General features: G+C 50.0%; 1 protein-coding gene across 2 annotated transcripts in view; it reads left to right on the forward strand.

Moving 5' to 3' along the window:
* NEGR1 (neuronal growth regulator 1) overlaps window positions 1-14,967 on the forward strand; it is a 161,572-nt gene that overhangs the window by 67,210 nt on the left and 79,395 nt on the right. The gene's annotated exons all lie outside the window — the stretch shown is intronic.

Genomic DNA, 14,967 nt, shown 5'->3' on the forward strand with positions numbered 1-14,967 from the left:
ATTAATTAGGCTAACTACAAGCATATAGAGAAATAATAACTCAATAGTTAAAAATATGTATAATTATTAAGCAATTGCATTTATATCTTCAGAAATGCAAAGTATAACCTAAGGCTTTAACTTATTAGTCTTTGGTGCAATCATCATTAACATTTTCTTTTGCATTTTTATGAGTAATAAAGCAATGAATATAGAGGAGGAGAACCGAACTGGCAATCCCCATTAACCCATGTGGCACATGGAAATCCCTTAGAAATAACGGGGCGAGGCACCCCCAACACCAGCTGTCCTCACCCACGGGGATCCTGCGGGATCCTGCAGGAATGCCGGGCTGCAGCTCGGGGCTCAGTGGGTCTGGTTTATTAAAACACCGTGGAGGCATTTTTGTCACCCTGCTGAGGGTTCCCAGCCCCAAAAGGGGCACGGGGCAGGGGTTCAGAGGGACCCCAGCCCCAAAAGGGACACAGGGACACAGGGCAGAGGTTCAGAGGGACCCCAGCCCCAAAAGGGACACAGGGACACGGGGCAGGGCTCAGAGGACCCCAGCCCCAAAAGGGACACAGGGACACGGGGCAGGGCTCAGAGGGACCCCAGCCCCCAAAAGGGACAGGGGGCAGGGGCTCAGAGGGACCCCAGCCCCAAAAGGGACACAGGGACACAGGGCAGGGGTTCAGAGGACCCCAGCCCCAAAAGGGACACAGGGACACGGGGCAGGGGTCAGAGGGACCCCAGCCCCAAAAGGGACACAGGGACACAGGGCAGGGGTTCAGAGGGACCCCAGCCCCAAAAGGGACACAGGGACACGGGGCAGGGGTTCAGAGAGACCCCAGCCCCAAAAGGGACACAGTGACATGGGGCAGGGTCTCAGAGGACCCCAGCCCCAACAGGGACACAGGGACACAGGGCAGGAGCTCAGAGGGACCCCAGCCCCAAAAGGGACACAGGGCAGGGGCTCAGAGGGACCCCAGCCCCAAAAGGGACACAGGGACACAGAGCAGGGGTTCAGAGGACCCCAGCCCCAAAAGGGACACAGGGACACGGGGCAGGGGTTCAGAGGACCCCAGCCCCGAACTCGTCCCAGGGGTTTTGGGGCCAGTTTGGCTGCGGGGGGTGCAGAGCTGGCACAGGTCGCTGCTTTGCCTTTGAGGTGCAGAGCCCGGTCCCACCCTGTCCCCAGGTGTCCCCAGTGCCTGCTGCCCCTGTGTGCCATCCCACCCCACAGCAGCCCCCACTCGGCCCTTGCTGCCCCATCCTTGCCTGCCCCACCCCTGGCTGCTGCTTCTCTCCCTTGGCCCCAGCCCCGGCTGGGAGCTGCCAGCACAGCCCCAGGGTGGCTCCCGGCCCACCCAGCCCCTGTGCTGCCCTCCCAGCCCCACATCATCCTGCAGGAATCTGCTCCCGACGGGAGCTGTAAATAATTCAGTTATCCTTGGAAATGCCTTTTACAGATTCAGGCAGGAACCACAACCCCGGGTTTTTATTTAAGCATGTTTAATGTTCCCCAAGTAATACTCTAGGCCCTTTTTCTCTTTAATAAACCCCCTTAATGTCCCCTAAATATTAATGTATTGATTTAGTCTTTGCAATGTTTGCAAAGTCTAATTTGTTTCCTCAGCCAGGCCAAGAGGGACTTGCATTTGAAGCTAACGAGATAAATCTTCCCCAAATTTATTTAAAGTGGGACAAAATAAATATGCAAAAGACTTTAAAATCATCTAACAACCACTTCCCAGCTAAAACTGACAATCCATTACTCTTTTAAATTGCCAGCACTTGAGCAGGGTGTCAGTTTTCTTTATAAAATTAACTTGCTGGTGCCAGCCGCCGTTATCATCTTGTCCCTGCTCGGCACGGGGAGAAAAAGGCTTGGAAAAACATTTCTGGGGTGGGGGGAGGTTGGCTGTGTGCTGCAGACCCCCAGAGGTCCCTGTCCTGTCCCACAAGCAGCACCCTTGCCTTGCCATGGCCTCGCTGCTCCCGTCCCATGCCAGCAGTGGCTGATCCCAGCGCTCTCCCCAGGATTTGTGCTGCTCATCCATTCATTCAATTCCTCCCACACGTGTCCCTCCCAGGAGCTGCGGGGGATCTCGCGCTCTAAAATAAGTCTGAGTGGTTTTTCCCCGTTCTGCCGGGCTCCAGGCACAGGAAATGTTGGCTCTGGGAGGGGATCTCATTTACAGGGATGGAAATCAGGGTGTTTTATCTGGAGTGGAGCAGGGCTGCTCTCGTCTGAAACTCATAATTCTGCCATGCTGGAGGTGCTTTGGTCACGGCTGCCACTGAATTTCCATTGCCAGCCTGAAATTTCCATCTTCTGGAATCTGCAGGCAGAGGACAATGGGCACAAAATGATCGTTTCCTCTCTGGCCTGAAGAGCATTGGTTCTGTTCCAGGGAATTGAGTGGAAAGGGATGGTTGGTGACCCGTGGGAGTCCTGCTAAAGGTGCCTTCAGCAGAGTCCCAAAGGCCTTTCAGGAACTCCTTGTGTTACATTGCCATGCCAGGCGCAGAAGGAAGAAAAATATGGCATAAAGCTAAAAAATAAACCACCTCCCAAAAAAAAATGCTTAGGTTAAAGAAAATAATAATCCACCTCCCTCAGTGGAACAAACCCACCCAGCTGGGAAGGATCCCAGACCATTCTGAAGGACTGGGGTTATGGAGTTTTTGGATAGAATGGGAATGAGCCAAGGCCTGCCCTGTGCCCTGGGCTCCCTGGGCTTTGATGGGATTGAGGCAAACAGGGGTGAAATCTGAGCTTTGCAATGGAGGGAATTGGTGAAATCTGCTGCTTTGAAATGAAGGGAATTGGTGAAATCTGGGTTTTGGAATGGAGGGAATTGGTGAAATCTGGACTTTGAAATGAAGGGAATTGGTGAAATCTGAGCTTTGAAATGAAGGGAATTGGTGAAATCTGGGCTGTGCCATGAAGGAATTGCTCTAGGACCATGTCACACTGGAACCTTCAGCAGGGGTTGATGCCCCCAAAACCTGTTGGGTTGTTTTAAATTGTTCTCCCCTTTTTCAAAGGACAGTTGCTCCGTGCAGGGGCAGTCTCATTTGAATGCTTCCCCAGAACTTTATTTTGGAATGGACTGCAAGAGAATTAAAGCTGTGACATTTGGTTAATGGTTCTCTCCAGGCTGGGTTCCATGGAGGTTCCCAGTGTCCTGTCCTGCCTCAGGGCTCCACCACCCCTCTGGGAATGTCCCTTTCCCAGGACTGGGCTGCCCTGGGCAGGCAGTAATTGTCAGGATCACTGCCATCATCTCCTCACCCAGAGCTGCTGGAGCTGCACACCCTGAGCCAGCAGTGGGAGACCCCTGAGCTCTGTGCTGCCTGTCCCTGAACTCTGGGACTGCTGGGATTTATCCCAGTTTTTCTGCTGGATTTCTGCTAGCTCCTCTTCCATAGCTCCAGCCCATCAGTTGTCAGGGGAAGTAAAGGCACCCCCTGTTTGGAAGTGCAGCTTTGGCTCGGAGAGTTGATACCAAAGGAAATCAAACAGCTCTGGAGAGCGCTGGACACGACCTCTGCAGCTCTTCCTCAGAGCATCCTCTTCCTCATCCCAGACTGGAAAGAGGATCTGAAAACTGTCACACCTGATGGCCTGGAATATTCTGAATTTAAATCTAAATATTTAATACTTAATGAAGTCTTGCTAAGGAGGAGCAAACCCACTGATTTCCCCCAAATGAGGTTCCAAATCTCCAAGCGTCCTTCTCTTCTGTTCCTATAAAACTGAGGAGAAAACACCGCAAAAGCATTTTAGAGTCCAGCTGTGGCCCGGCAGGACTTGTGGGAATTAAAGGGGTCCATGTGCCAGAACCATTCCTACAAAACCAGCCTGGGAAGGAAAGGGGATGAACCAAAAGGACTCCTGGAACATCCTCTGGTGTCCCTGTTAGCCTGACTGCAGCTAATGGCTCCTGACACACTAAACAGGAGACACCAGAATTGGATAAAAACATTTGTCAAGTCCAGTCAGCATTGAAAAAGTGAGACAAATGGAAATTGGGCTGAATTCCCAGGTTTCCTGAGGAGTGAGAGCTGCCCTGCGGCCACCCTGCTCCGGGGGTGCCGCTGTGGCCGCGGCACCGGAACGAGGTCCATGAGCAATTCCAGAATCCAGCACTTCTTTAAAGGAACAAAAACTTTATAGCAGGCTCCAGGGCTCCAAGGATTCATGATTTTACCGTATTTTCAGTTAAAAGCAGCAGCATCAAAGTTTGTTGTGTGAGGTTGCTCGGTCATGGAGAGGAGAAGGATCCAGGGAGGGCTCAGAGCCCCTGAAGGGGCTGCTGGAGAGGGGCTGGGGACAGGACAGGGCAAAGATTCCCAGTGCCAGGGGGCAGGGATGGGTGGGATGCCTGCAGTGAGAGGAGCTGCACGCTCCAGCTGCGTTTCCATGGCATTTCCATAATCACAGAGGGCTCTTGGCTTTGGCTGTGCCTTCCTCTGGTGGGGCAGACTCCTGGCACCTGCAGCCTGTGCTGCTGCTCCTCTCCCAGGCACAAGGGAAGGGACCAGAGGAGTTTGTCTACTCCTGCTTTTAAACCCCTGTCAGCCTGGGAGATGGGGTTATTGCCCTGATTTACGTTCCTGGTGCCAGCTGTGCCCCAAAATGCTGCTGCAGGAGCTCGTGGTGTGCCAGCTCCTTCCCAGAGCTGGCTGAGTGTCCCACCTCTGCTGAGCTGCCCATTCACAAACCAGGAACAGCAGTGGGGGCAAGGAGCTCGCAGGGAAATGCAGAGGAAAGAGGAGGAATGCACACACCTGAAGCACTTGAACAACCTGGGGAAAACGAAGGAGGAGCTCCCTGGGCCTGAGGCTGTGCTGGAAAACAGGAGCAGTGTCCTGGAAAGGCTCTGGGAATGCCCAGGAGCCTCAGTGCAGCCCCTCAGGATTTACCAGCTGGGAAAGAGGGGCTGGGGACAGAGCTTTGCATTGCAAAGGTGATTTCTGAAACTGGAAATAATAACAGTGCATTTTCTCTCTAAACCCCACCTCAGAGTGCGAGGATGCCATTCTTCCACTGGGATTTATTCCATGGCACATCTTGGTTTGGATTTACGAGCTGGGAACTCGGAGAAGGAAAACCTTCAGAGCTCTGAGCTGTGTGGGGTTCGTGGCTCTGGGAGAACCACAGGGTGGGATGGCCCTGGTCCAGCAGCTCCTCCTCACACGAGCAGCATTTCCTCGTGGTCTGCACACACTCCCTACTCCAAACCCCCCGTTTTCATTCTGATTTCATAGCCTAGGAAAGGGTAAAGGGAGGATGATGACAAAATCTGATATTTGCAAGCAGCCAAATCCACCAGTTGGAAGGAGCAGAACCAAATGCCTGTCTTTAAAAAGAATGTAGGGAGCTAATTTAGGAAAATTTCTGGAGACGACTGAAAAAACAACTGAGAAGTAAAGTGGCAGATTCATCCTGTAGGACTGGATTGTGAGGAGTGTGACAGGCAGCCTTAAAGGGTTGGGATTGAATGTTTCCTGCCTGGAAAATCTCCATTTGAAGGAGTGGATCTTTGATTGTACAGCTTTCCTAAAGGTGTGAGGAAAACTTTTCAGTTGTCCATCCAAAGATTCCAGGGCAGCAAATCCTGTGGTTCCCTTCCCTGGCAGGGGTGCAGGGACACAGGAGGAGACAGCTTTGGGGACAGGTTCTGGGCCCAGGAGCAGGGACAGGATGGGAGAAAGGGCCTCAGGCTGTGCCAGGGGAGGTTTGAGTTGGTGGCTTGGTTTGAATAGCCAGGTGTCTGCTGAGGAGGGCAGGAGCCTCCCCTGAAATGGAAAATGCAAATTATTGTAATTTTGAAATTAAGGGGCTCTCAGGCAAAGATGTGGGAATGGGAATATCAGTTCCTTACTAGGGAAAAAATAAAAATAAAATAAAAATGCAGTAATACAAAGCCCCTCTGCCAGAGTCGGTACAGGCCCTGTCCCCCTGTGGGTCAGGGAGGTGGCAGCAGCCCCATGCCAGGGTGGCTCAGCTCTCCTGCAGTGCCAGCTGTGCTTCTGCTGGAGCAGGATCCTGCACAAGGGGGGAGTTTTCCTCTGGAGCTCCAGGGCTGGGGGAGATGGGCCTGGGCTCCTCTGGGAATGCAGTGGGGAAGAAAGCTGCTCCTCTGGGAATGCAGTGGGCAAAGGCTGCTCTAGTGTCCCAAAATCTCAGATTATATCCAGGTAGGAATGTTTGGCTCCTCCCCTGGGCAGAGCATCTCCCCATGGGATGATGGAATTTTCTCAGCCATGCAGGGACACTCACTGCCATGAACAGAAGATAATTAATAATTAATGGCCCATGAACAGAAGAGATCTCCTCGAGGGAGGATTGGCTGTGGCAGAGATACAGAAAACTGCCCCATGAACAGAGGATACCTGCCCCAGCTCTGACAGATGGTGACAGAACACACAGCCCAGCCACATCCTGCATTTCCAGCCTCAGGCAGTTGGAGATCAGGAGAAGTTCTGCCTGGACGGGGCTGTCCAGCCCTGGCACGGCTGCCCAGGGCAGGGCTGAGTCCCCATGGAGCAGTTTCAGAGTTTGTGGCACTTGGGGACATGGCTGGGGTGGCCTTGGCAGTGCTGGGAGCAGTTGGACTCCATGGGCTGGGAGTCCTGAAGGATGCTGATTCCCCGATTTTCTCTGCCTTTCTGCTGGTGCCTGAGGCTGATGGTGTTTCCTTTAATCCAGCCCTGTGACACTCCGTGCTCCTTTCTGGGAGCAGATCTTGCAGGGAGATGTTGTGGGAGTTTCCTCACAGGAGCTGCACAATGCAAACCCTGAGACTGGAATTACCGGGGCTCCATTTCCTGCGCGGTGTCGTCTGTGAGGCAGGAACGGGGTAATAAATATAAAAGGTCTTTAGCTGCAGATGAGGAAACGACAGCAAAATCAAACCACACAGCATTGATTCATAATGCAATCCCATAATGTGACTCCAGCTCCTATTATACCCACTTATCACAGGTCTTTTATCCCAGCTATTCAGATAAAAGCTTGGGAATTTGTGCAGGCAGCACGGCACAGCCCCATGGGTGAATTCTGAATGCTGTGCTCAAGGAGATGCACTCACAGAATCTCTCCTTTTACTGCTGGTTTTGGCATCCTTTTTTTTTTTTTTTTTTTTTTTTTCCCACCTGATGTTTTGAACATTTCTCCCCTCAGGTTAATATGTTCATTTATAAGGAAAGGATTAAACAAAAATCTCACGAGAGAGACGTGAACTTGAATGTGAGTGTGCAGATTTGAATGGATAAAGAGGCACTTCAGGAGCTGGATAAAACCAGAGCGTTCCTAAGCCTCTGATTCCAAACCTGCCTCAAGGCCAGCGGTGCTGAAGACATTACAGGGAGCAGAATAAACAGCTAAAAATTGCTTACTTATAAAAAGCTTTGTAATACCAAAGGCTCAAGTAGAGAATTGTAAGTCAGTTATTCTGTTGACCCCTGTGGATTACTTGTTTTGTTGTCTCTAGGATTCAGAAATGTTCTTATTTTATTTAGACTGAAATTTTAATCATCCCCACTTTGCATTTAAAATATGATATTATTTCCCCTTCTATCATCTGTAAGAGAAAATGGGGAAATTTCCTTAATAGTTGGCAGATTAGCTTTGTTATGTAAAGCAGATCCTGGCAAAAGGAATTATAATTAACACAAGCGTTCCATTACACAGTGAAAGGGTTGGTTTAAAGTCTTTCTGCTCCAAACACTTCAAAGCAGAGGCTTTGTTTTGTGCTCCCACTGAATTGGATGTAGTTAGCACGCCCAAATATTTTGCCCATAAATATTCCCATATCGCTGGATGTGATAGCAGCAATCTCTGAGTGAACTTTCCTCAGCCCAGCTTTGGGGTTTGAAAGCTATGGCAAATCATTTCCTTCATAGCTCTGCTCAGCACAGATTTCCAGAGCCCTTTAGGAACGAGAAATCGCTCCTGGTCCAACGCTGCCATTGATTTATGGCAACAAGTGCTCCTGCTCACTCACAAAGAACCCCCAGCACACATCCTGGCACCCTGAGATCCCGTGCAAGGGATTATTTCTGTCCCTTCCAGCCTCATCATTCTGTGGTTCTGTGATCCCGTGTGATTCACACCTCAGGGCTGGGCTGGGCCCCTTGGGGGAGAACCCGGAGCCCTCCTGGTTTTCCTGCAGGGAATCCAGGGCAGAATTCTGTGCTCTCTCTGTCCAGGCATCCCAAAGTGCTGGGCAGGCAACAGCCCGATGTTAATTGGGTGCTAACTGTCTGTAGAATATGAATATTAATTACGCCATTAATCCCCATTAATCCCAGCAGTTCCCATGCCATTGGAATGTCAGGAAGATTAAATCACACCACTCCCCACGCATTTCCGTGGGATGGGGGCAGCTCTGCAGCAGCTCAAGAGGAGGAATTAATAATGTGGAAAGCAATTCCAGGTTTCAGTGTTAGATAATCGCTACTAATTTCTAGGCTTTGTGGTGAGAACAAAAATAAATACTGAATAAATTTGTATCCACTGAGTTAATCCAGGGAAGAAGCCTGCTCTCCCTTGGACTGAGTGGAGGCACTGGAAACTTGCTCAGGATAAATTTGTGTTCAGGAGGACCAGACAGCCATTATCTCCTAAGCCTTCCCATCCCAGCCCCTGCCCACTGTGCCAGGGAACAATTCCTAATTCCCAATCTCCCATCCATCCCTGCCCTCTGTCAGTGAAGCCATTCCCTGTGTCCTGTCCCTCCCTGCCTTGTCCCCAGTCCCTCTCCAGGCCCTGCCAGGGGCTCTGAGCTCTCCCTGGATCCTTCTCCTCTCCAGGGGAGCCCCCCCAGCTCTCCCAGCCTGGCTCCAGAGGGGCTCCAGCCCTGCAGCAGCTCCGGGTGGAATTCCTGGAGTCAGTGGTCCTTGGGGGTCCCTTCCAGCCCCGAATATCCTGTGGGGCTGTGCTCTAGCACGGGTGGGAGAGAGCTGGGGCTGAGAGGAAAGGACCAGGAATTGCTTTTCACATCAGAGCAAAACGCTTAAAATGGGAACTAAGCAGAGCCATATGGTTGGGATACAGGGAAGGGGGAGTGATGCAGCCAGAGAACTGTCAAGGGAAATTATTTTAATAACTATCTTGGGAATACGATGTAAATCTGTCATTCAGGCTCGCTGAAGAGAGACTGAACCTGTAGAATTCTCCAAAAGGAAAAATGCAGAGTTACAAGAAATCATCTCAAATCATTACAACTCTTTTATTTAGTTCCTGTGACAGCATGAGCAGCAACAGGTATATCACTGTTTACCTGTCACAACCCTCTAATATTCTCATTTTGCCTGTAAGGAGCAGTGATGAGGTTTTACCTCTAATTTTCCTGTCTAGAACTCTCTCCTTGGCACTTCTTGTGTGGCAGGAATCCTTCAGTGAACATCCCTTTGCCCAGGCACGTTGGAATTTGTGTTTAAAAGACGGACATCCCTATTTGAGTGCACAAATTCCAACCTTGGGGACCGGGACAGGGGTGGCTGGGGCTGGGCCAGGGGAGGTTGAGGTTGGATTTTAGGGAAAGGTTCTTCCCCCAGAGGGTGCTGGGCACTGCCAGAGCTCCAGGAGCACAGGGTGGGATTGTTGGGCAGTCTGTGCAGGGCCAGGGGTGGGACTGGTGATGCTGGGGGCCCCTCCAGCCCAGGATATTCCGTAATTCCGTGGCTTTCTGACTCCAAACTTGCATAACCCCTTCGTCAGCCAGCAGCCTGCACCCCCTGGGTGCAGATCTTCCTTTGTCTGCGAGGATAAAGAAAGGGAAATCCGAGTTTATTTTGAATTATTACATTTTATTGCTTTTCTGGCTGAGCAAACAATGGTGCTCTGGCTGCTGGTTGGAACTCGAGCCTTGTAGGATTTAGGCTGTGGTCTGGAAAGGGAACAGTGGGGTTTTAAGGGGATCATGTGTGTGTCCTTACATAGCAACAGCACCTTTTTGACACCTCTGGAGGAGCAGCGTGGCCATGGCTGATGGCCCAGGAGGAGGGGAGGATGGGGTTGGTTTTGGGGAAGGTGGAGGTGTTTTTGGGATCCGTGTGCTGGGATATTGATGGGGCTTTGCTGGTGTTTCATTGGCCTCTTTCACTCTGCAGCTCCTTAATCACAGAGACCTTCAGGAGCTTCCTGGGACCAGGAGCTTTTAGGGATGTTTTGCCTGGTTTATTCAGATTTATCCAGGCTCTGTCCAGCTGACGAATGTTCATCCTGTCCCACCCAGTTGTCCCTTTCTTCCCCTGGGTAAACTCTTCTTGTCTCGCCTTAGATCTTGTCTTCTTGACTTAAAAAATGAGTCCAGGGGTGCAGCGGTTTTAACCAGAAAAACTCTCGTGTTATTTCAACCTTTGACTATTTTCATAGCTAAAATCATTCTTCTTCAGCCCCATCCAGCCTGGCCTTGGGCACTCCAGGGGCAGCCACAGCTTCTCTGGGCAGCCTGTGCCAGTGCCCAGGAAAGAATTCACTGGCTGCCCTCTCCTCTGGTGCTGGATGGAAAGGCATCCCTGCTTTTCCAGAGCCGTGCCCCAGCCCTGGGTGTTAATGTGGGCCCTGCTCAGCCAGCAATCAGTGCCCAGCTGGGAGGGCTTGGGCTCCACCACCAGGAGCTCGCTTTTTTTATCGTTATTTTTGCCCTTTACAACTTTTTGGCTCCATTTCCATGATTAAACAGTTGGCAGAGCTCTGATTGCAGAGTGCTGCTCGCTGAAAGGAGCTTGTGGAGCATCTCAAAGCTTTTCCAGGGAGTGGGGAAAGCTGAGCTGCACCTCCTGCTCCTCGTGCTCTGTGGGGCAGGAATGTCCCCCTGGGACAGCTGAGCTGCCCTGGCAGGAGGAAGGGTGGAGAGGCACAGACACAGACTCAGATCTGCCCCAGGGGCACAGAATTCCCAGCAGGAGCATTCCTTTTCCACCCGTGCCCTGACCATGCCCTCAGACCGGTCTCAGAAAAGCTGAGCACAGAGAGCAGTGAAGATAGAGTTCTGAGCACCATGAATTTGCAGAGATTGTGGTCACTGCCACGGATATCAAAGAGGGAAAAATCCATCCCAAACTTGGGGAAGTGCCACTCTGGTGCCACTTTTGTCCCGCCTCGGCGCTGACAGGAATTGGAAATAAATGAAGCCTCGAGATCAAATCATTTCTCTTCCCAGCCCACCCATCATTTCTGTCCTCAGCCCCACTCTGCCAAAGCTGCTGTGTTTGAGACAAATTGTGTTTAATTAGGAGGAGGTGGAGACCTTTAGGCAAGGCTCTTCAATCAAAGTGCCTGGAGGAACTAATGACGGGAGTGCAAAAGCGAAGGGCTGGGAGCTGTCCCCGCTGGGGACTGGCTGTCAGAGGGGAGGGCTGGTGCCAGCAGGGCTGGGCTCTGCTGGAAAAGCTCTCCTCATTTAAAATCTGGGCTCAAGACTCTCTGGAAATGGTGTTTGTGCTGGGGGCATTTCACTGCTCTGTAAATATTGAGCTCATCTGAGTATGAAATGAAAAAACTGTAAGAACTATTAAAAACAGCAATTTTCAGTGAGCATTGGTAAAAAATTTTACTACGCCAAAAAGCACAGTTATCTTTTTTTATGATTGATACTTAGGATGCAAGATGTTCAACTACACAAAGGAGTTTGTTGGAAATAATTCTTGGACAGGTTCAGGGTTGGTTTTAGTTTAAAGTCAGGGATATGGGGTGTGGCACCCAGTGTTTAGGGATCAGTGCTGTTCCCAGGGCTGAGGAGGAAAACGGTGCCTGGGTTTGCAGGGAGGTGGAGGATTTATTTTACCAGGGATGGGGGGGCAGGACCCAGGGAATGGCTTCACTGCCAGAGGGCAGGGATGGATGGGAGATTGGGAATTGGGAATTGTTCCCTGGCTGGGTGGGCAGGGCTGGGATGGAATTCCCAGAGCAGCTGTGGCTGCCCCTGGATCCCTGGCACTGCCCAAGGCCAGGCTGGACACTGGGGCTGGAGCTCCTGGGGCAGTGGGAGGTGTCCCTGCCATGGAACTGGGTGGGATTTGAGGTCCCTGTGAACCCAAACCATTCTGGAATTCTGGGATTTCATCACAAAAATAATTTGGGAACCTTGGTGAAATCCAGGCAGTTTTCATCCCCATTTCTGGGAGCCTCCCAAGCAGCTCCTGGATGGCAATTCTGGGTTTTGCAGCACAAAACTTTCACCTGACAGAGTAAGCCTTGCACAGTCCTGCTTTAGGGGGGTTCTCTGCACTCCTGACATTTTGAACCATTTTAATAATATTTAACTATTCCATTGCAACCTGCATTGGGTTTGGTTTTTTTTCCTTAAATCTTTCCTTTGATTCCCTGTCGTGTTTTCCCCATTTTTCCCCTCAAAATGATGGTCAGACATGATGTTCTTAGAGCTCCTTTCCAGCCTTAAGGGCTCCATCATTCCATGGTTTGACTGTTCTGGCTGTGTGTGGTTTTCCAGGCACAAGCTGCTTTGTCCTTCTGGTTACAGTGGGAAGAACAGAAGAAGGAAAGAACAGGAGAAGGAAAGAAGGGAATTTAGGGATTTCCTGCCACGCTGAAATTCCTGAGCCCATGAGGCAGAGAGGGGGAGTGTGGCAGGGAAGACTGAGGATTCTCAGTTAGTGGGAATGGAGCTTAATCACCCTCATAAGCACATTTTAATTTTTCTATGGATTTCTCATAAAAACCAATTATTACACCAAGCCATAAAAAGAAGAGCAAGAATCAGTTTCCTGTGCCTGGCAGTGATTTCCAGCTATTCCCCACACTGATGAAATCAATTTTATGCTGTCCCTCCGAGGAGCCCAGGGCTCCCCTGCTGCTTCCAGCCCTTCCTCCAGGCAGCTCAGCCCAGGAGGGTGCCCAGGGTGCCACTGCAGCACTGGGGGCACGGCCAGGGAGGGCACGGCCAGGGATGGGGACAGCCAGGGAGGGGACAGCCAGGGAGGGGACAGCCAGGGAGGGGACAGCCAGAGAGGGGACAGCTAGGGAGGGGACAGCACCCCCAGGCCTGGGCAGCTCCTGCTGCTGCCATGGGTGCGCTGCTGGAGGGAACTGGGAACTCATTGGGGAGTTCATTGTGGAATTTGTTGTGGAATTCATTGTGGAATTTGTTGTGGAATTCATTGTGGAATTCATTGTGGAATTCATTGTGGAATTAGTTGTGGAATTCATTGTGGAATTGTGGAATTCATTGTGGAATTCATTGTGGAATTGTGGAATTCATTGTGGAATTGTGGAATTAATTGTAGAATTGTGGAATTCATTGTGGAATTCATTGTGGAATTCATTGTAATTGTAGAATTGTGGAATTCGTTGTGGAATTCATTGTGGAATTAGTTGTGGAATTGTGGAATTCATTGTGGAATTGTGGAATTCATTGTGGAATTAATTGTGGAATTAATTGTGGAATTCGTTGTGGAATTCATTGTGGAATTCATTGTGGAATTGTGAATTAATTGTTGAATTGTGGAATTCATTGTGGAATTCATTGTGGAATTGTGGAGCTGTGGAATTGTAGAATTGATTGTGGAATTGTGGAATTCATTGTGAAATTGTGGAGCTGTGGAATTGTAGAATTGATTGTGGAATTGTGGAATTCATTGTGAAATTGTGGAGCTGTGGAATTGTAGAATTGATTGTGGAATTGTAGAATTGATTGTGGAATTGATTGTGGAATTGTAGAATTGATTGTGGAATTGTGGAATTCATTGTGAAGTCGTGGAATTGTAGAATTGACTGTGCAATTGATTGTGGAATTGTAGAATTGACTGTGGAATTGACTGTGGAATTGATTGTGGAATTGATTGTGGAATTGATTGTGGAATTGATTGTGGAATTGATTGTGGGATTGTAGAATTGACTGTGGAATTGACTGTGGACTGGTGGGGGTGCCAGCCCAGCCGGGCCCTCCCGAGCCCCTTCCCTGGCCAGCAGCTCCCAGACCCTCCCAGCACACTGGGCTGTGTTTGGCAGGGGTCCCACCTGCTTTGTTCCTGTAAATCCTGGGACAAGGGGAGCTCGGGGCTCCCTGAGCCTTCTTCTCCCACAGCTCAGCACCCCTGCTTCTCTCTGTTCCTCCTGCAGCAGCTCCCCAGGCCTTTGGTCACACACCCTCTCCAGAAAGGAGAGTTTAAATTAAAGGCATTGTGCAAAAAGGGAAGGGTTTACGTTGAAACATTAACATTAAATTAATGGTTTCATTTAACATTAAAAAAGAAAAAGCCAGATGACTGCAAAGCACTTTCCATGTTGGACCCCCGCACCAAATTTACTTGGGAGTTTAATTCCTCTTTCATCCTTGTTTATTATCTCATTTCCTCGGCCTTCCGTTAATCCATTTTCTGAATAAATGTTTATTTGCTGCTTTATTTAATTTTTTCCCTGACCTTCACAGCTCCACGTGGTCTGGGTGGGAGGCAGGAGCTGCTGAAGTGGGGAGCAGCTCAGTGATGGGTTTAATGTGCTCTCCAAGCTCAGCAGAGCAGATTTTAAATGCCAAATCTGCTCCGAGATCAGCCTCTTCAGAGGTGTGGGAAGAAATACGGATGCAAAACAAACATTTTTAAATTCCTAATAAATATTAACATTCCATTGTGATGCGGCACATATACTCGAGACATAATTAACAAATTCCACAGATTTTAGTGATCAGAATGCAATGATCCCTATCAGGCAGTAAACAGCAGAAAAATTAGCAGCACACTGCTACGGCAGAAATCCTGATTTGTCTCAGGCTGCCAGGCTCCAGAAATGCTGTGGGAGCCAATTTCTGTCCCGGGATGTTCCTGGGAAATCAGTGCCAGTAAGAACATCCATGGTGTGCCATCAGCCCCAGGTCAGCCTGCATCACTCCTGTCATTTGACAGGATTGCACTGGGCTGCAGCTCTCTGCTTATTTGGGGGTTATTTTAATTAATGGACCTCTCAGATTCATTTCTTTTCTAATTCTATTTTGGAAAGGCATCAACGCT

The sequence above is a fragment of the Taeniopygia guttata genome, chromosome 8, assembly GCF_048771995.1.
Source record: "Taeniopygia guttata chromosome 8, bTaeGut7.mat, whole genome shotgun sequence".
In the NCBI taxonomy this organism is placed as follows: domain Eukaryota; kingdom Metazoa; phylum Chordata; class Aves; order Passeriformes; family Estrildidae; genus Taeniopygia; species Taeniopygia guttata.